The sequence below is a fragment of the Glycine soja genome, chromosome 2 (genome assembly GCF_004193775.1).
Source record: "Glycine soja cultivar W05 chromosome 2, ASM419377v2, whole genome shotgun sequence".
NCBI lineage: Eukaryota > Viridiplantae > Streptophyta > Magnoliopsida > Fabales > Fabaceae > Glycine > Glycine soja.
This window is the reverse complement of record NC_041003.1, coordinates 36,206,704-36,229,306: the sequence shown is the minus strand read 5'-3', so window position 1 is coordinate 36,229,306 and position 22,603 is coordinate 36,206,704. Positions and strand designations below refer to the sequence as shown.

General features: G+C 41.6%; 1 non-coding gene across 1 annotated transcript; it reads left to right on the top strand.

The window, feature by feature from the left end:
- Window positions 1–21,802: 21,802 nt before the first annotated feature.
- On the top strand, window positions 21,803–21,909 carry LOC114404546. Its single transcript, XR_003665031.1, has one exon. It is a non-coding gene; the product is annotated as a small nucleolar RNA R71 (small nucleolar RNA).
- The last annotated feature ends 694 nt before the right edge of the window (window positions 21,910–22,603 follow it).

The following is a 22,603-nucleotide window of genomic DNA, read 5'->3' as shown; positions in this document are numbered from 1 at the left end:
ACTCGTGCAGCCTTCATGTTTATATAGCAGTGTGCGTATCTGGGCTGCAACAACTTGCGCTGGATAAGATCTATCATTCTCCTGAAAAATCTGCACTTAAAGATCTAAAAGATAAAGTTTGATCTTTTAGTTTTTATCTTTAATCTTTAATCCCTGAACGAACTATTCAAGTTTGTAATTCGAACTTTAATTATCTTTTAATTCGTTCCTAAAGATAGATCGCCAAATCTGTTGCTAACTGCACATTAATCTGTTAAAGATATAACAGATTTATGTGTCCAGTATTTTCGGGCAGGATGTCCTGGACATCGTATCCGACATCGTGGATCCTGCAGCTTCAATTCTTCATTTGACATTTTATCTTGCCTTGTGCATTGTGCAGCCCAATCTGATTCCTTGACATAACGTTGGACATCATGTGCAGCAACTCCAGCTTTCCTTCATTGTCTAAGTGCTTATGTTTTAACAAAATTTTAGCCAATCTTTTAAAACTCAGTAAAGCTAAGCACTAACATGGACTTTTAGTGATAATGTCGGGTGAAGAGGATATGTTAGTGAGCTGCCCCTCCTCCGCACCGTACGTAGAAGCAGCGGAAGAATCATTGGAAACGACTTTCCAATCTTTTGAGGTGGTGAGCTGCGCCGCTGTGGAACCAAGTCCGTCGCTACCTTTTCTCTCCAAAGCGGCCATAATGGTGGTGCGTGTTATGCTCAGGAACGGATTTGAGCCCGGAATGGGTCTAGGCAAGGACTGCCTCGGGAAGGCCGACATGGTCGATATCAAGGGAAATCCATACAAGTATGGATTAGGATACGAACCCGGGATGCCGGGGAGGAGGAACGTGCCATCAAGATTTCGGGCGGATAGGGTATGGCCCGGCCGTATTAGCCAGTGTTTCACCAGCGCTGGAATGGTGTCCGAGGAGGAGGTGGCCGTAATAGAAGAGGAGTTCCCTCAAGACCCACCATGTTTTGTGCAACCATGCCACCCCGATTCCCAAGTGGGGAACTGGCACGTGATAAGCCAGTCAGAAGTCTATACCGCTGATTCGATGTAATTAGAGCCTATAGATTTCCTTTCTCTTTTGTTTTGTGAAACCTACCTTATTAAATAAACAAAGAGATCTTGTTTCATCTGTTCTTGCGGTTCCACCTTTTCTCATATCATTTTTCATGTTTTTGTTTCTTTTGTCTTGTTTGGTATAGATGTGAGGGTCGATTCTTTGAGGAACCTGACAACGAGGGTTTGACAATCGATTTCGATCGAGATATAAGCCAAACGGTAAACGAGGAAAAGGAAGAGGACGTCCTGTCACCAGAGTTGGAGAGGTTGGTCGCTCAGGAAGAACGTGAAATGAAGCCTCACCAAGAAGAAACCGAATTGGTAAACTTGGGGACCCCGGAGGAAAAGAAAGAGGTAAAGGTAGGAACCGGTATGACCGCGCCGATCCGCCAAGGCTTGATAACCCTTCTTGAAGAGTATCAAGATGTCTTTGCATGGTCGTATCAAGACATGCCCGGTCTGGATTCCGACATTGTGCAGCATAAGTTGCCGTTGAATCCTGGGTCTTCCCCGGTTAAGCAAAAGTTACAAAGAATGAAACCCGAGATGTCCTTAAAAATTAAAGAAGAAGTAAGGAAGTAGTTTGATGCAGGTTTCTTAGCTGTGGCGCGGTACCCGGAGTGGGTGGCCAACATTGTCCCAGTCCCGAAAAAGGACGGCAAGGTTCGAATGTGTGTAGACTACCGGGACTTGAACCGGGCCAGTCCAAAAGACAATTTTCCCCTGCCACACATTGACATATTGGTAGATAATACAGCCAAATTCGCCCTTTTCTCATTTATGGATGGTTTCTCGGGATATAATCAAATAAAGATGGCACCCGAAGATGTAGAGAAGACCTCTTTCGTCACCCTATGGGGGACTTTCTGCTATAAAGTGATGGCCTTCGAGCTGAAAAATGCTGGGGCAACCTATCAACGTGCCATGGTGGCGTTGTTCCATGACATGATGCATAAGGAAATAGAGATCTACGTAGATGACATGATTGCCAAGTCTCGGACTAAGGACGAACACCTTGTCAATCTGCGTATGCTGTTAGGAAGGTTGCGGAAATACCAATTAAAACTGAACCCAACCAAGTGCACCTTTGGGGTGAAGTCGGGGAAGCTGCTAGGATTTATCGTAAGTCAGAAAGGGATAGAGATAGATCCCGAGAAAGTGAAGGCTATCCTTGAAATGCCGGAACCACGCACGGAGAAGCAAGTTCGGGGATTTTTAGGCAGGTTGAATTATATCGCGAGATTTATCTCGCAACTCACCCCTACCTGTGAACCCATTTTTAAGCTATTACGTAAGAACCAGGCAGTCTTGTGGAACAATGACTGCCAAGAGGCCTTCGAGAAAATCAAACAGAGTCTCACAAATCCCCCGGTACTCATGCCACCTGTAATAGGAAGACCCCTTTTCCTGTACATGACCGTGTTGGACAAATCTATGGGGTGCGTGTTGGGTCAACATGATGATTCTGGGAAAAAGGAGCAAGCCATCTACTATCTGAGCAAGAAGTTTACCGCATGTGAGATGAATTACTCAATGCTGGAAAGGACATGTTGTGCTCTGGTATGGGCATCACATCGGCTTAGGCAGTACATGCTCAGCCATACCACGTGGCTTATTTCCAAAATGGATCCCGTGAAATACATCTTTGAAAAACCGGCCCTCACGGGACGAATCGCTAGGTGGCAGGTACTATTATCTGAATTTGATATCGTTTACGTCACCCAAAAAGCAGAAAAGGAAAGTGCCTTAGCAGATTATTTGGCCCAGCAACCCCTCCAGGATTATCGGCCGATGCACCCCGAGTTCCCAGATGAAGATATCATGGCCCTTTTTGAAGAGAAGCGGACGCACGAGGACATAGACAAATGGATTGTTTGCTTCGATGGGGCATCTAATGCTTTGGGCCACGGAGTAGGGGCAGTCCTTGTATCCCCGGATGATCAGTGTATTCCTTTCACGTCTAGGCTAGGTTTTGATTGTACCAACAATATGGCCGAGTACGAGGCATGCGCCCTCGGGGTTCAGGCGGCCATTGATTTTGATGTAAAATTACTTAAGGTGTATGGTGACTCAGCTTTGGTGATACGCCAGTTGAAAGGAGAATGGGAAACTAGGGATTCGAAGTTGATACCCTATCAAACTCACATCTTGAGGTTAGCCAAATACTTTGATGACATTTCCTTCCACCACATACCTCGGGAAGAGAATCAAATGGCTGATGCACTAGCCACCCTGGCATCCATGTTTCAACTTGCCCCACACGGAGATCTGCCGTACATCGAATTCAAATCTCAAGGCAGGCCAGCATATTGTTATGCAATAGAGGAAGAGCGGGATGGGAAACCGTGGTATTTCGACATCAAGCAGTATGTCGAGAACAAAGAATACCCACTAGGGATTTCTGACAATGACAAAAGGACGTTGAGGAGATTGGCTACTGGTTTCTTTGTAAGTGGTACTATCCTATACAAACGAAACCATGACATGACCCTCATACGATGCGTAGATGCCAAAGAGGCAAACTTCATGATTGAGGAGATCCACGAGGGTTCCTTTGGGACACATGCCAATGGGCATGCTATGGCCAGAAAAATCCTTAGGGCCGGCTATTTTTGGCTCAACATGGAAAGCGATTGCTGCGCTCATGTCAGGAAATGTCATAAATGTCAGGCATACGCGGACAATGTCAATGTTCCGCCACATCCTCTGAATGTTATGTCCGCCCTTTGGCCTTTTTCTATGTGGGGAATAGATGTCATTGGGGCCATCGAACCCAAAGTGTCGAATGGTCACCGCTTCATTCTTGTGGCGATAGATTACTTCACCAAATGGGTCGAAGCAGCTTATTATACTAATGTCACAAGGAATGTGGTAGTTAGATTCATAAAGAAGGAGTTGATTTGTCGATACGGACTCCCCAGGAAGATCATTACTGACAATGGCACCAATCTGAACAATAAGATGATGCAGGAGATGTGCGAAGACTTCAAGATCCAGCATCATAACTCTACCCCTTATCGGCCAAAGATGAATGGGGCTGTAGAGGCTGCGAATAAGAATATTAAGAAGATTGTTCAAAAGATGACAGTGTCATACAAAGATTGGCATGAGATGTTGCCTTTCGCCCTACACGGATACAGAACCTCGGTGCGAACTTCTACTGGGGCAACGCCATATTCTTTGGTTTATGGGATGGAGGCAGTACTCTCATTTAAGGTAGAAGTTCCTTCTCAGAGGATAATGGCGGAGTCAGGCCTAGAAGAGTCAGAATGGGCTCAAGCACGCTACGACCAACTCAACCTCATTGAAGGTAAGCGTTTGGCCGCCATGAGCCATGGGCGTTTGTATCAACGAAGGATAAAGAACGCATTCGACAAGAAGGTACGCCTGCACAAGTTCAACGAGGGGGACCTCGTGCTGAATAAGATGTCCCACGCTGTTAAAGATAATCGAGGCAAGTGGGCCCTGAATTATGAAGGACCTTTCGTGGTGAAAATAGCTTTTTCTGGGGGTGCTCTGATACTCACCCACATGGATGGCGAGGAATTGCCTTCGTCCGTGAACTCCGATGTAGTTAAACGATATTATGCTTGAAGTCTGGGGCAATCGAGGGGACCGTTGCATGTTCTTTTAATTCTAAGTTTTTCTCGTTCCTCTTGGTTTCCTCTAGGGATTCCCATTCACTGTGTTTGTCTCGTTTCTTTGAAAAGAAAAGATGGGCGAGGTTTTTGGCCTCTCTTTGGTTTCAAACTTTGTGTTTTAGATTTGTTATAACTTGAGCCCTCTTCGCTCAGTGTATGGGGTGCCCCAAACGCTTATTTAAAATTGAATCTAACCAGCCTTCACTAAAATAAAATCATCGCATTAGAAACATTCATACATGCACATGCACATGCATATCTTGTGATAGCAAGGAGCAGAATCGTCTCAGGTCACAGTTAGAAGTCAAGACAAATCAATGGCAGAAATCAACCAAGGTGAGACGATGACCGGTCACGATTGGTCGCATATCATTTGGCTCTTACTTGCAGGTACTTAGGGATGGAAGCGAATGAAGGATGGGGTCACGACCGACCAATCGTTGCCCCTTCCCGGCGCTAAACGAACAGAGAACGTCGCTGCAAGGCAGCCTAGTATCCTTTGAATTCGCAGTATTTTACTACTAATGTTTGTTTTTAAATAATCAACGCCTAATTCTACCTTAAGTAGGCTCAAATAGGCAAAACTCTAGTCCATAAAAGAGAGGGGGGGCATGGTTAATGCACCCTTAAAAAAAATGGCAGGTTAGCTCGCCTGGGCGAGCAACCCCTGCACCAAAATATAAAAAACGAGGGAGGGGAACGTTTTCTGCACTCAAAAACTTCCCCCCCTCATTCAAAAAAGAAGGCTTACGGGACTCACGGTTTTTGCTCCCCCAAGCTACCTTTGGTTGTATTTTGCTTTCATTTTTGGTACTCCTACTCACTCCAACAAGTAAGTATCTCATCCTTGAGCTTTCTAGCTTTCCATTGGTGTATTTTGGCCTTCTTTTGGTGCTCTAAATCGTGGGAATATGCTCAAATTTGTGGGGGCAATTTTGGTCTGTTTTCATGCCTGATTGGTTAGAATTGAGGGGTTGTAGGGGATGGCCTTAGGCCTAGGGTGCATCCTGAAGCAATGGGGCATACCACATTGCCCCCACTCTCTTGCTATTCATGCCTAAACATGTGCCCACCAAGTGCTCGGTGAAATGCCTCAATGACACATGAGCATGGTTTTGTAAGCTTGGGATTGTGGGACTGTTTTATATATATAGGGACAACATGAAGGATTTAAAATGAGAGTCCGAATGCAATTCTAGGCCTAGGAACCCAAGCTTTTAATTTCAATGCAAGGAAGCATGACTTATGCCTAGGAATCTAAATTTTGGTTTTAAATGTAAAAAGGCATGAATATTAGGACATGTTTGAGGGTTTTTTATTAGAATTTAAATTTGGCTGCCCCATGAGGAATACCTTGCACCTAGGTAGCATGGAAAATACCTTTCAACGGTATGTATATATGTGAATATATGGCATGAAAATACCTTGCAAAGTGAATGAATAGTAAATAATGCATTTCAAAATATGTATATTTGTGGATAGGTAGCATAAGAAGCCTTTCAAAAAAAATGTACCCATGCCAAAAATGGCACAAGAATGCTTCCCAAATGAATATATGATGTGGAATTGCCCCTCAAGTGTAGATAGATGGCATGAAAGTTCCTTTTCAAATGCAAGTGTGTGCGTGACGTGAGATTTGCTCTCCAATGTGCATATATGTATAAATAAATATGAATGAAACAACAAAAATTTGTATGTTAATAAAATACTTCAAATGTGTGTGGGTAGTTTGTGGTAGCAAAATAGTTAGGATGTGAACATATGTAATTTTTGGCACAATACCTTGAGCATACGTGTAAGTATTCTTTCCGAAAAATATATATGTGTGGTAACTAGAATGTTTTGAATATCTTTGTATGTTGATATAAATAATAGGATATTTTCTACACATACACGTGTGCATAAATGGATTACATGAGTCCGTTCTCCATCAGAGGGATTAGCACGACCTTTTTGCGTTAAGATAAGCGTTATCTTGTAAAACTAACTTTTAAAAGTTTGTTCTCGTAGGAAATGGCCTCGAGGAAACTTGCCTGAAAGAGATCCAGGAAGGATAAGGCGGCCGAAGGAACTAGTTCCGCTCCCGAGTATAATAGTCACCGTTTTAGGAGCACTGAACACCAGCAGCGCTTTGAGGCCATCAAGGGATGGTCGTTTCTCCGGGAGCGACGCGTCCAGCTCAGGGACGACGAGTATACTGATTTCCAGGAGGAGATAGTTCGCCGGCGGTGGGCATCAATGGTTACCCCCATGGCCAAGTTTGATCCAGACATAGTCCTCAAATTTTATGCCAATGCTTGGCCAACAGAGGAGGGCGTGAGTGATATGAGGTCCTGGGTGAGGGGTCAGTGGATCCCGTTCGATGCAGATGCTATCGGCCAGCTCCTGGGATATCCTTTAGTGTTGGAAGAGGGCCAGGAGTACGAGTATGGCCAGAGGAGGAACCGGTCCGATGGGTTCGATGATGAGGCCATCGCCCAGTTGCTATGTATACCGGGGCAAGATTTTGCCCAGACTGCTGCCGGGAGACGGGTGCGGATCATGCGCACCAACATGACCACCCTGACTCAGATATGGATGACTTTGCTGCTCAGCAACATCCTACCCAGCGATCATAATTCCGACCTCCCCCTGCCGAAGTGTCAGCTGGTGTATGCCATCCTGACGCGGATGAGCATTCATGTGGCTCAGTTAATCGCTGATGCCATCTATATATTTGTAGGTATGGCGCCTACCAGGCACCCTTTGGACCCGGATAAGTCCAACAGGGCCCTGGGATTTCCCGCCTTGATCACAGGACTCTGCCAGTCGTTCGGCGTCCCCGTCACACCTAGCAAGGTGATTCGGCCGCCCATCACCCGAGCTTTTATTGAGAAGTACTGCACGCAGAGACAGGTCCAGGGTGATGCACCACAGGCCGTGGACGCGCCGCCACCTCATCAGGCTGGTCCAGCCGGATTGTTTGATACGGAGCAGTATTTGCAGCATTTGGTTCGCCAACAGGCGGCCAACCACCGGGCACATGTACAGACCCATGATTGTCTTTATCAGATGAGTCTCAGCCTGCAGAGCCAGGGCTTTACTTCTTTTCCGTGCCCTACTCCGGACCAGTTCAGGGCAGAGGTCGCATGGCCTGAAGATTGGCCTGAGGCCCAGGCAGGAGAGCCACCAGCAGAGGCTCCCGATAAGGCAGATGAGGCCCGCGAGGACGAAGAGATGACCGATTTACTTGATTTCTTAGGAGGGAGCGGGGCCACATGATTGGGAGATCTCTTGATCCATATTTCTTTTTGTTTCCATTTGTTTTTTCTGTCACATATCATCTTATTTTGTGTTTGACTAAGGGACTGACGTTTGTTTCATGTTTTGACTTTTGTTTTGTACATACGTATCACTTGAGTTGTTACGTCGGTACTTATTTCGTTATTGTCAATAATGTTTGTTGAAATTCCGGAACCGTGTAGAGTTTTTTCATTTAGGAACGTCGTCCTAAAAATAAAATGAACCAAAAATCCTAATAAAAAGAAAGAAGCGTTGTGAATAAAAGTCATGTTCATAAAGAAAAGAAAAAGGTTTTTATTTATACATCTATGTAAAAGGAAAATGTGTATAGAAAGATTCTTGTGTGTAAATGATGCGTGGAAAAGAATTCTTGTGTGTATGAGCAACGAGTGTATATGAAGAAACTTTTGTGTGAACCATAAGTGTGGGTTGGAAAAAATGAAAATCTTTGAATATAAATAGGGTTTGTATATAGACCGTGTGACGTAAAGAGAAGAGTTCTAATGCGTGTACAGAAACTGTTTGTCATGTATAAAAATATAGATATACAAAGAAAGGTTTTCCTCATAAAGGATCACAGGTGTATAGTTTTAGTGAACGTATATAAAAATAAAACAAAAAAAGTAAAGAGAAAGAAAGACCGCGAAGGTCGACATGTTATAGTTAAGAAGTATAAATCATTCGTAAAGAGCAAACACATCTTCTGGAAACAAGGGATTGATGCTAAGAGTTTATTTTCCGGAATAAACCGAGATAAGGATGGATGAATGCATTGAACCGATGAAAGAACATAATTTGGAAACGTTGGGTCTGTCTGTATAAATTCCCAACCGTAGTATCACAATGCCATAAACAGGATGCTTGAGTGCCCACCTGGCTGTAGCCATGACTAATTTTGCACGTTGTTTCCAAATCATCATTGTCACGCGTGCCTTATGGAATAATGTGGAAGTTCGGCCCGAGACCGACACCTTATCACACAAATTTGTTTTGCCCCAAATATCAAGATTGGGTTCCCACGATAAAAGACCCCATCGAAACACAACCTTAGACCTTTTTGAACCTTGGCCTGTAAAAAAGGGGAATCCTCATTCTTTCCCCCGAAGCAAAGGACAGCGGAATCTCCTCAAGGGAGAGCGAATAGAATGCTGAAACCCGATTTCCCAAAGAAAGGGATGGGGAAAGAAAAGTGAAAAGAAAGAAAAGGAAGAAATGGAAAGAAAGAAAAGAAAAAGATGAAAATAAAGAAAAGAACAAAAGAAAGAAAAGGAAGGATTCCCGATCAAAGATCGAAAAGAAATGAAAAGGGAAAAGAAGCGATTCTCGATCAATAAAAGAAAGAAGACAGAAATTCTTCAAAGCCAGATTGCCACTCAGAATCATTCTTGACTGGCAATATCCCACCCCACATGAACAAAGAGGAAAAAACCGAAAAACCCAGCTTCCTCTCCAAAAACGCTGACCTCGAGAAAATCCTATTGGTCCGTGATCGTACGTTTGATCTATGATTCGATAGGAAGTCGCGTGCAAAATAGAGTCATGGTGCAATTATGGTTTGGGAATAGGATAAAACACTTGCCTCGTGAGTTTTATACACTATGAGTGATTTATTTTCAACTAAGCCCGATGTTTCCCATGCATGTTCATTTGAAAGCTAAAAGTTGACGTCCTGCCCTTCATTTTCGGTTACAAGGAAAATTACCCGTGCCACAAGTATATTGTTTCTCTAAGATGTGGTGCTCTCGCGAATGATTTATTTTTCTTTGCAAAAAGCATGTTATCCTTTTAGGTGGAAAAACCCGGTGGACCGTTCGGTCCCGCCAACCCCTTTCCCGGAGCCACATGAATGTTATTGCTTAGGGCTGTTCATGTGTTCTCCATTTTCGAGTTTGGAGCTGAGTTTCATGATTGCCTAAGTGAGGACCCTCAAGGCAATCCTCCATTCTCACCCTTTTTCGGAGCCACATGAATGTTATTGCTTAGCACTGTTCATGTGTCCTCCACTATCGAGTTTGGAGCTGAGTTTCATGATTGCCTAAGTGAGGACCCTAAAGGCAATCCTCCATTTTCACCCTTTTTTGGAGCCACATGAATGTTATTGCTTAGGGCTGTTCATGTGTTCTCCATTTTCGAGTTTGGAGCTGAGTTTCATGATTGCCTAAGTGAGGACCCTCAAGGCAATCCTCCATTCTCACCCTTTTTCGGGGCCACATGAATGTTATTGCTTAGCGCTGTTCATGTGTCCTCCACTTTCGAGTTTGGAGCTGAGTTTCATGATTGCCTAAGTGAGGACCCTCAAAGCAATCCTCCATTCTCACCCTTTTCCGGAGCCACATGAATGTTATTGCTTAGGGCTGTTCATGTGTTCTTCATTTTCGAGTTTGGAGCTGAGTTTCATGATTGCCTAAGTGAGGACCCTCAAGGCAATCCTCCATTCTCACCCTTTTTCGGAGCCACATGAATGTTATTGCTTAGGGCTGATCATGTGTCCTCCACTTTCGAGTTTGGAGCTGTGTTTCATGATTGCCTAAGTGAGGACCCCCAAGGCAATCCTCCATTCTCACCCTTTTCCGGAGCCACATGAATGTTATTGCTTAGGGCTGTTCATGTGTTCTCCATTTTCGAGTTTGGAGTTGAGTTTCATGATTGCCTAAGTGAGGACCCTCAAGGCAATCCTCCATTCTCACCCTTTTTCGGAGCCACATGAATGTTATTGCTTAGGGCTGTTCATGTGTCCTCCACTTTCGAGTTTGGAGCTGTGTTTCATGATTGCCTAAGTGAGGACCCTCAAGGCAATCCTCCATTCTCACCCTTTTTCGGAGCCACATGAATGTTATTGCTTAGGGCTGTTCATGTGTCCTCCACTTTCGAGTTTGGAGCTGTGTTTCATGATTGCCTAAGTGAGGACCCTCAAGGCAATCCTCCATTCTCACCTTTTTTCGGAGCCACATGAATGTTATGGCTTAGGGCTGTTCATGTGTTCTCCATTTTCGAGTTTGGAGTTGAGTTTCATGATTGCCTAAGTGAGGACCCTCAAGGCAATCCTCCATTCTCACCCTTTTTTGGAGCCACATGAATGTTATTGCTTAGGCTATTCATGTGTCCTCCACTTTCGAGTTTGGAGCTGTGTTTCATGATTGCCTAAGTGAGGACCCTCAAGACGATCCTCCATTCTCACCCCTTTTTCGGAGCCACATGAATGTTATTGCCTAGGGCTGTTCATGTGTCCTCCACTTTCGAGTTTGGAGCTGTGTTTCATGATTGCCTAAGTGAGGACCCTCAAGGGAATCCTCCATTCTCACCCTTTTTCGGAGCCCCATAAATGTTATTGCCTAGCGCTGTTCATGTGTCCTCCATTATCAAGCACGAAGCCTCTGGTGACTGGGAAACACGTTATTCTGTTGTTTTCCTGATCGGTTCCTTCGCCAAATATGTGTATGTGTGTATATGTGTATATGTATATTATGTTCATTGTTCTTGTTGTTGTTTGTATTTTGTTTTGTGCAGAAGAAAAAAAGAAGGAGTAGAGACGAGAGTCGTCATCACGGAAAGGGCAGGATGGACGAAATCAGTGTCCTATCTTTGCTTTCCTCTTATCTCCGATGAGAGGTAAGTAAAGAGGGGCAACTATCATATATTGTCTAGTCCAAAGACCTTTCTGCATATTTCTTTTGTTTTCTTCCGATGTTTGATCGAGATTTTTCTTTCTTTTTTTGCTTTCTCTCAATCTTTGATTGGGAATTTTCTTCTTTTGCTTTCTCTCAATCTTTGATTGGGAATTTTCTTCTTTGTTTTGTTTTCTTCTGATCTTTGATCGGGAACTTTCCTTTTTTGTTTTGTTTTCTTTTGAAGGCGAGGATGGGCATTCTCACCCTGGGTCAAGGTTTATGGTGAGTTGGGATTTTGGCTCAAGGCTTGTAGAACGGCTGGACACGATATATGTCAGAGTGTTGGTTTGGCCAGCGGTTTAGGGATAAAGGGGATGTCCCACATTATTTCCATGACACACATGCAACAATGATGATTAGGAAATTTTATGCAAAACTAGTCATGCATGCACCTGTGTGGAGATTCAAGCAACAAGTTTTTATGGTCATGTGACACTAGGGCTCAGGATTCATTTTCCCTATTTAAGTCAACCTAGTGTGTTCAAAACATGTTCTTTTATCAATTCATGCATTTATCCGAGTCTATTTTGGGCGTTCGGAAAAATTTTCACAGCACTCACCCTTCAGGTGTATACACATTTTTTCAAAAACTGGTTATGACCAGTGAATCTTTTTCAAAAAAAAGCTGGAAGTTATTTCTCTTCAAAAGTATGTTGGCTTTTCAGATAGACAATTTATTTTTCTTTTTCTCTTTTTTTTTCTTTTTCTATCAAGTTATTATCATTTGTTTATTTCTTTTTTTTTCTGAAAAGGTCGTGCGGATGAGCGCGCACACTGTCTACTCACGTCAAACCACAAGGTAAACGAAAAAAACATGCAATGGTAAGTCGCAATAAAAACAATGAGGAAATAACTGAGAGCCACAACGCCAAATTCTAGCAGAAACAGAAACAATAACTGAAAGCAGTAATGTTAATAACAACACAAACAATAACTGAAAGCAGTAATGTTAATAACAAAAAGTGCAGTGACCTTGGTCACGTGGCTCCGCTCCCTCCCAAGAAACCGAGCAGGTCAGTCATATCTTCATCCATATGGGATTCATCTGCCTCACCGGGGGATCCTACAGGCTCCTCCCCTGCCTAGGCATCGGGCCAGTCTCTAGGCCATGCGACCTCAGCCCCAAACTAGGAAGTGATCCTAGGTCATTTCCCAACGAGCAATGATAAACCAAATGTTCATAATAGATAGTAGGAAATAGTAACAAATTAGGGGGGGGAAGGGGGTTGTTTGCCTTTGCAAATTAAATAGCGAGTAAAATTGAAATAGAAAAATATTAGAATTAAAATACGTTGCTTCCCCTTGATTCACAAGCAATTCTCTTATCCTAGGTTGTGAGAATTTATCCTTTATCAGTTTAACCACTTAATCCAACCCTAAATTAAATTACTAAGCGAAATTTAACATAAGGCATTCATTATGTGATTAAGAAACACATACACCAATTACTCATAAACGATTGTCATACCCTAATTTCGTCCGGGGATTATTACTTGATGACATGCAATAAATGAAGTCCCGAGACGTCTCGGAAATCAAACGGAAGCAGGCTTGCGCGATCCGTGAAATTCCGTAATGTGGCGGAAATCGAAAAGAGGTGTTTTTGCGCAATCCGTGAGTTTCCGTAACTCCTTCGAAAGCTAAAAAAAGAGTAAATACATAATCTGTAAGGATTCGTAACCTTGCGGAAGGAAAATAAGTATCGTTACGAAATTCGTAAAGTTTCGTAACATTACAGAAAAAGATTTACAAAAAAATAGAAGGGGGTGCACTTAGTAAAAAAGGGGGTGCAAATAGCAACCAGGCCCACTTGGGCCCTCCAGAAGGGTGTTGCTTCTGGAGGAAGCAACCTTGCTCGCCTGGGCGAGCTGGGCGGCAAGCTTCTCCCCTATTTTGCTATAAATAGGGGGAGAAGTGAAGAAGAAAAGGGTTCAGCCTCTTAGGCACTTCTCTCTCTCTCGAAATTACTGAGGAAAATTATTTCCGTGAAGAAAATCCAAGCCGAGGCGCTTCCGTAACGTTTCCGTGAGAAATTACGCGAAGATTCTCGACCGTTCTTCAAGATTCATCGTTCGTTCTTCATTTTCTTCAGTCTTCAACGGGTAAGTACCTCAAACCAAGCTTTTCAATTCATTCTATGTACCCATGGTGGTCCACATTTTGTTTCATGTATTTTTATTCTCGTTTTCATTTACTTTTTATACCCCCTTTTGACGTGCTTAAGCCATTTTTTTAAGTCATTTCTCGCTTAAACTAAAAATAAAATAAATTTCCACCGATCGTTTGGATTGTATCATCCGTTAATTTTGGTTAAAATGAATTCCGACCGTTCGGTCGTGCCGTAACCACGTTGGAAATCAAAAAAGAGGTAAAATAATAATATAATAATAAAAAAATACCTTTTAGTAAAGTAAAGCGAAAAATCAATCGGACGTTTTCTCTTTGGGATTTCTCATTCTTAATTGAATTGACTAATAACTAAAGTGAAATCAAGGCTAAAATCAAACTCACCTAGTCAAGCTCGTCCACAAAAATAGGTTTTTGAAAGTCTATCATTTTAGTTTCTTACTAAGTAAAAATGATCATTTTTAAGGTCCAACGCCTTAAAATGATCACCCTTCAAGTAAAGAGAATCATTTGATCCATGCTTAAGGAAGAACTACGTAGGTCTGATTTCCTCTCCAAAGGGGGGTACGTAGGAGCAAAAGCCCCGCTTTTGTCGACCTCAAAAAATAAAAAGAAATAAAAGTTAAGATAACACAATTCTACAATTCTAAAAAATAGGTTGTTGTCTTCCGAGACAAACGTAAGAGGTGCTAATACCTTCCTCAAGCGTAAATACAACTCCCGAACTTAGAATTTTTATTTTTGACCGGTTTCCTTCGATTTTTCCGACGTTTTCCACAAATAAACGTTGGTGGCGACTCCGCGCATCTTTCCTCCTTTGGAAAGCGCACCCGTGAGCCTCGCCCTCGCTCGCCCGCGAAGGGCACATTGCGACAATGATCATTAAGCATGAACATAAATTAAGCGCAGAGACAATTAATCAAGCACTAAGCATGCATGAATTAATAGCAACAAATTTAGAGTAATTAGTGAAGAGGAAAAACTGAACAGAATTTAACAGTAATAATAGAACCTCAAAGAGAACTGCGCTTGATCCTCAAGAGAAAGCAACACTGGGGAGTTAGCCTTCCATTAATCAATAGATAACAAACTTATAAATTGAAGAACGAAATTTTATTGCTACTGGAATTGCAAAACGAAAAAATGTCTCAAAGAAAAAGCCTAAAACTAAAAAAACGAAAATAAGGGAGAGAGAAGAGAGAAGAGAGGGTCTAAACTAGAACCTTGGTGTTGTTATCTAGTTTTTCAGCCCCAAAACCTACAGATCTGTTTTAAATCCAAGCCCATAAATAAAATCAAATCAAATCTAGATAAGATAAGATAAGATAAGATCTAGATGAAATAATATCTAGATGAGATCAAATCTAAATAATATCTAGATAAGATAAGATCTAATTTTGTAGAATAAAATAGTTTGTCCTCTTCAAATCCAAGCCCAATTCTGGATTCAAGCCCAATGCTTCATTAATTCCTGAAATTAGATTAAAAACATCAAATTAGTTGAATGGGCCCTAATAATAAAACTGCCTAATTAATTTGACAATTAAAATTAATCAATACTTAAAATGGTGCAAAAAGGGGTAAGAAATAGGAGAAAATATTGGCACATCAAAACCCTCCATACTTAGCCTTTTGCACTCTTGGGCAAAATGAAATAAAGAACAAAATCCAAGGATATCAAAGAGAGACAAACAAAACATTTACATATTTCTCAATGAACATCAATGAATGAAAGGAATGGGTAACATCTAACATGAAGAGATCCAAAGAGTCAAGACATTCGTGAAAATCATCCAAGAAACCCAATCATGGCAAAATAGTAAATCTGCTCAATAATGAAAAGTGATAAAGCCTCACAAGATATACACTCTATCTCTCAAGTGTCTAAGCTACTGTTTACTCTCGAAGCACCCATGAAAACAAACACCACATAGACTTGGCAAGATTCTAAAATTGACAATCAACCCATAAACACAAGCACATGAGGATCAAAAGGTCTTTAAAGGTTGTAATGGGGCCAAGGACAAGGTAGGGAAGAAAAATATGGAATGAGTAGCTAAATCCCAAAGGAGTAGAGGAGCAATGGGGAATAAGTGGAAATTAAGTACAAGCAGTAAACCCAAACCCTCTAATATCAACAAAATCAACCAAGGCTCCCAAATCAAGTCCTCATAACAAGACCTCATTTATTCAACTTCACTTCTTCTTCTTTTTTTTTGAATAATACGAATTTGCAGAAACTGAAATTTTTTTTCTGATCTTTTTTTTATTGAATAGTACGAAATTGAAGATTAAAGCAAGAACTAGGAAATATACAGATACATTAAGCATGGCCAAAATAAAACATTAAGCATGGCCAAAAATCATATCTTCCAATGAATCATACCCCCCCCCCCCCCCCCCCCACACACACACTTATTCCTAAAACAATTCCAAAGCTCCAAAATTCCTTAAGGGTAAGGTGATATCATGGTTTTTCACTTAAGGTTTGTAATGAGCTTCAAAACAAAGAAAGGGGAACATGGGCTCAAAGGGGCTATCAAAGGAATTAATTCAAGGTAAGTCCATTTGGCTAGAAGCTTATAAGAACAAAATTGCCTAAATCATTTCCAAATATGCATGTGAATTAGGAAGCATCAACAAGAATCAAGCCAAGGCTATTGTGTAAGCAATCAATGGGGCAAAACACACCAAAAGATTATGATGATGGATGGCTCAAATTCTCACAAAGGTAAACTTATCACTTTCAAATTGAGCTTTCAAAACTATCATGACATGTAGAGGAAAAACAAGGATTTCAAATCACAAAATGTCAAGAGACTTTTATTTTCAGAACAATTACCCATTACTTGAACATATCCTATAATTCAAAGAAAAACATGCAAATTTAACACAGCAAAACTAACAAAATTAAACTAGAACCCAACAAAACTAACAAAATTAAACTAATTTAACACAAATATCAAAACCAAAACCAAAGAACACTCCCCCCCATACTTAAACAACACATTGTCCTCAATGTAGCAAAATTAAAAGATTAAAAGCAATTAAACCATCAAATAGAATCGGACAAATGTAATAAAAGTAAAGAAGGAGATAGGAAAAGAAAAACTCCCTAAGTCATGGTGGAGGAAGAGTAGGGTGGAGTAAGGAAGTCTCTTCCACCACTACGTCCACTAAAGAAGGGTTTGTGAGGAATGGCTTAAGTCGATGTCCATTGACCTTGAAGCTCTTGTTTGTGGAGTCGCTTTTGATCTCAACTGTACCATAAGGAAAAACATTAGTAACAACAAAAGGACCAATCCACTTAGACCTCAACTTACCACTCATGAGTCCAAGCTTAGAATTATACAATAACACTTTTTGCCCAACCATGAAGTCCTTCTTAATTATCATGCTATCATGGAACTTCTTGGTCTTTTCTTTGTAGAACTTGGCATTCTCATACGCTTCTAGGAGGATCTCATCTAACTCACTCAGTTGCAACTTTCTTTCCTCAGCAGCTTGATCCATAGAGAAGCTGCAAGTCTTCACTGCCCAGTATGCTTTGTGCTCAATCTCCACTGGAAGATGACATGCCTTTCCAAAGACAACCCGATAAGGAGACATTCCTATGGGTGCTTTGTAGGCAGTCCTATGTGCCCAAAGAGCATCATCTAGCCTGGTACTCCAATCTTTCCTGTTTGGCTGCACAATCTTCTCTAAAATTCTCTTGATCTCCCTGTTAGAAATTTCTTCCTATCCATTGGTTTGGGGGTGGTATGGTGTGGATACCCTGTGTACAACCCCGTACTTTTTAAGCAAGGCATGCATTGATTTGTTGCAAAAATGGGTTCCTTGATCACTAACGATTGCTTTAGGTACTCCAAACCTGCAAAACAGATTAGATCTGACAAAATCTACAACAACCTTAGCATCATTAGTTCTAGTGGGCTTGGCTTCCACCCATTTTGAAACATAATCAACTGCAAGGAGAATGTAAACATAACCAAAAGATATAGGAAAAGGGCCCATGAAATCTATACCCCAGACATCAAACACCTCATAGAATAGCATAGGTTGCTGAGGCATTTGTTGTCACCATGTAAGTGCACTTCCTGCTCTCTGACACTACTCACAAGTGCTACAAATCTTCCACGCATCTTTAAAGATGGTGGGCCAATAAAAGCCACAGTCAAGCACTTTGCGAGCTGCCCTTTGAACACCCAGATGACCTCCCGGTGCGGAAGAATGACAGAACTGCAGGACTGAGTCAGTCTCATGATCTGGAATGCATCGTCTAATGACCTGATCACTGCACAATTTCCACAAGTAGGGGTCATCCTAAATAAAATGCTTAGCATCACTTTTAATTTTATCTTTTTGAGCCTTAGATGCTAAGGGAGGAAAAACAGAAGCAACTAAATAATTGACAATGTTAGCAAACCAGGGAGTAGAAAGACAATCAGAAATACTATACAATATATATAAATGATCATCCGGGAAATCATCCCGAATGGGTGAGTCCTCATCAGACACATGTTCGATCCGACTCAAATGATCAGCAACTAAATTTTGTGCTCCACTCCTATCACGGATCTCCAAGTCAAACTCTTGGAGCCAGAGCATCCATCGGATCAACCTAGGCTTTGAATTAGCCTTCTGCAACAAGTACTTTAAAGCTGCATGGTCAGTATAAACAATAATTCGAGTACCAAGCAAATAAGAACGAAATTTTTCAAGAGCAAAAACTATGGCTAGTAGCTCTTTCTCAGTAGTAGTATAATTCGCTTGGGCAACATCTAAAGTCCTAGAAGCATAATATATCACCCTAGGCAATTTATCAATTTTCTGAGCAAGGACAGCCCCCAATGCATAATTTGATGCATCACACATAAGCTCAAAAGGGGCTATCCAGTCGGGTGCCTGGATGATGGGGGTGGTAGTCAATGCTTTTTTGAGGCAATCAAAAGCCTCTATCATTTAAGTCAAACTCCACCTCCTTTTGCAACAAGTTGGACAGTGGAAGGGCTACTTTGCTAAAATCTCTTCTAAAGCGCTTGTAGAATCCTGCATGACCAAGAAAAGATCGCACCTCTCACACGCAAGAGGGGTAAGGCAATTGTGAAATAACAGAAATTTTTGCAGGATCTACTTCAATGCCTTTATTGGAAATAATGTGGCCTAAAATTATACCTTGCTCAACCATAAAATGACATTTTTCAAAATTTAGAACAAGGTTAGTTTCAGTGCATCTATTCAAAACCTTTTCCAGACTATCCAAACAAACATCAAAAGAGGATCCATATACAGTGAAATCATCCATAAACACCTCTATGCAATTTTCTAAAAAATCACTAAAAATACTGATCATGCACCGCTAGAAGGTACCAGGGGCATTGCACAGGCCGAAAGACATCCTCCTATAGGCAAAAGTGTCGAAGGGGCAGGTGAATGTGGTTTTTTCCTGATCCTCAGGAGCAATAGTGATTTGCATATAACCAGAAAAACCATCAAGGAAACAGTAGTGAGATTTACCTGCCAGGCGTTCAAGCATCTGGTCAATGAATGGCAGGGGAAAATGATCCTTTTTGGTAACCTGGTTCAACCTCCTATAGTCAATGCAGACTCTCCAACTATTCTGCACCCGAGTAGGAATCAACTCCTCCTTCTCATTTTTTATCACGGTAAGGCCGATTTTCTTCGGGACTACCTGGACGGGACTCACCCATTGGCTGTCGGAGATAGGATAAATGATTCCAGCTTGCAAAAGCTTGGTTACCTCCTTCTTCACTACATTAAGAATCACTGGGTTGAGTCTTCTCTGTGGCTGTCTTACTGGTTTAGCTCCATCTTCTAAATTTATTCGATGCATACATGTGGATGGGCTAATACCAAGAATCTCCATCAGGGTCCATCCTATAGCCTTCTTATGCTTCTTGAGAACTGATAACAGCTTCTCCTCTTGCTCATCAGCAAGGGAGGCAGATATAATTACTGGAAAACTTTTGCTCTCATCTAAGCAAGCATATTTCAAATTTGATGGCAAAGGCTTCAATTCTGGTCTGGGCGGCTGAATAATGGTAGAAAGAGATGGTTCCTCAGCCTGTACCTCATAAAGAAAGTCAGAGGTATGTGTACTTCCTGAAACATGGTTAGTTCTATCTGACTCTAGAAAATCAATCTCAAGAGGTAAAACATCACTAGACATGTAATCAATATCAAATTCAGATTCACTCTCAGCATCAAATTCAGATATATGATCAAGTACAAATTCAGGTCCAATGCATGAAGAGTGATAGGCATGCAGATTAGAATGAAGATCAGTCATGTATTCATCAACAATATGATCAATTGTTTCAACACGAAATACAGAAAGATCTTCAGATGGGTGTTTCATAACATCAAGAATATTAAAATGAACAGTTATATCACCAAACTCCATAGATAGTGTGCCTGCATATACATCTATCTTAGTTCTAGTAGTTTTCATAAAAGGTCTGCCTAGAATGATGGGAACTGATCCTTTAGAAAATCCCTTCTCCATATTCAAAATATAAAAATCAACAGGGAAAATCAGTTGACCAACTCTAACTAAGACATCCTCTATGAAACCAGCAGGATAGGCAACACTTCTATTAGCTAAATGAATTACCACATCAGTTGACTGCAAAGGACCTAGAGATAGAGAATTAAAAATAGACAGAGGCATAACACTAACAGAAGCTCCTAAATCTAGCATGGCATTGTCAAACTTATTGTTCCCTATAATACAAGGTATGCTGAATGTACCTGGATCTTTACATTTTTCAGGGATTTGGGGAACAGATTTACCAATCAATGCGGAAACATTTTTCCCATACTAATTCTTTCACTTCCTTTAAGCTTCCGCTTATTAGTGCACAGCTCCTTCAAGAATTTAGCATATCTTGGAATTTGCTTTATTGCATCCAACAGAGGTATGTTTACCTCTACTTTCCTAAATGTTTCCAAGATCTCCTTCTCTGCCTCTTCCATTTTTTTGTTGGAAATTGCTCTTCGAGGGAATGGAAGAGGGATATATTGCTTCTCTTTAGATTCACCTGCATAAAAATTGTTAGGTAACTTACTCTTTAAATTTTTGTCATCATCTTTTTTTGGAGTAGAGTGAGGTTGGGCAGGTTCATTGGCGGATGAGGGAGATGCTACTGGTTGAGGTCCTTGACACTGCTTTCCTGACCTCAATGTAATGGCACTCACTATCAGAATTCTGGAATTGTTGTTGATTTAACTGTGTAGCCAACTGTCCCATCTGTTTAGTTATGCTCTGAATGGAGGCTCTGGTCTCTTGTTGAAACTGCATGTTTTGCATAGTCATTTGCCTCACAAGTTCTTCAAGGGAAGGTTGTGGAGGGGCCTCAACTGTTTGCTGTTTCTGGGGCTGTTGCTGTTGTTGTTGCTGGATTGGTGGAGGAACGTATGGTCTGCTTGGGCCAGCAGCATTTTGAAAATAAGTCTGTTGTTGTTGTTGTTGTGAAGGATTCGACCATCTAAGGTTGGGATGATTCCTCCATCTGGGATTGTACCTGTTGCTGGAGAGGTCATAATTATTCTGTTGTGGCTTTTGCTGTTGAGGTTGAGGAGGTCTGTTGTTGATGTTTGCAGCATAAGCTTCAGGTTGTTCAATTGCTTCAGATTGTTGCGCATAAGGGCAAAGGTCTGTGTGGTGGTCGGTAGAGGAGCATAAACCATAGAGTCTGGCGACAGGTGCAGATTTTTTATTCATGGCCAGTTGGGTTACCAGGGTAACCAAGGCATCTAGTTTACCTTCAAGCTTCTTAGTCTCACTTGATGAATTCGTGGCTACTTCATGCACTCCTCTAATGACAATAGCATCACTTCTGGCACTAAATTGCTGGGAGTTTGAAGTCATCTTCTCAATTAAATTTCTAGCTTCAGCAGGGGTCATGTCTCTAAGGGCTCCACCACTGGCAGCATCTATCATACTTCTCTCCATGTTGCTGAGTTCTTCATAAAAATATTGGAGAAGAAGCTGCTCTGAAATCTGGTGGTGAGGGCAACTGGCACATAATTTCTTAAATCTCTCCTAGTATTCATATAGGCTCTCTCCACTGAGTTGTCTAATACCTGAAATATCCTTTCTGATGGTCATGGTCCTGGAAGCAGGGAAATTGTTTTCTAAGAATACTCTTTTGAGGTCATCCCAGCTCGTGATGGACCTTGGAGCAAGGTAATATAGCCAGTCCTTTGCCACTCCCTCTAAAGAATGAGGAAAGGCCTTCAGAAATATGTGATCCTCCTGGACATCTGGTGGTTTCATGGTGGAGCAGACAATATGGAATTCTTTCAGATGCTTGTGTGGGTCTTCACCTGCAAGGCCATGAAACTTTGGAAGCAAATGGATCAATCCAGTTTTAAGAGCATATGGGACATCCTCATGAGGGTATTGGATGCACAAGCTTGCGTAGGTGAAATCAGGTGCAGCCATTTCCTTTAAAGTCCTCTCACGGGGTGGAGGTTGTGCCATGTTCTCAGAATGTTCAAAACTATTATGCTCAAAATCACCAATAACAGAATTCTCAGGATGCTCAAAAGGTACTAAATGATGTCTAACTAATCCATGAAATGTCCTATCTATCTCAGGATCAAAGGGTTGCAAGTCAGATGGATTGCCTCTAGTCATACACTATATTTAGCATGCACAACTAGTTGCCTTCTTATGCAAGTAACAGTGTAGGTTTGAACTACAGCTACCCGCAAATGATATCCAAATGACTTGAAATTTTGTGAGTAACTTTATAAAATGATGAGAAATAGCACAAAAAAATTCAAACAGAAATTCA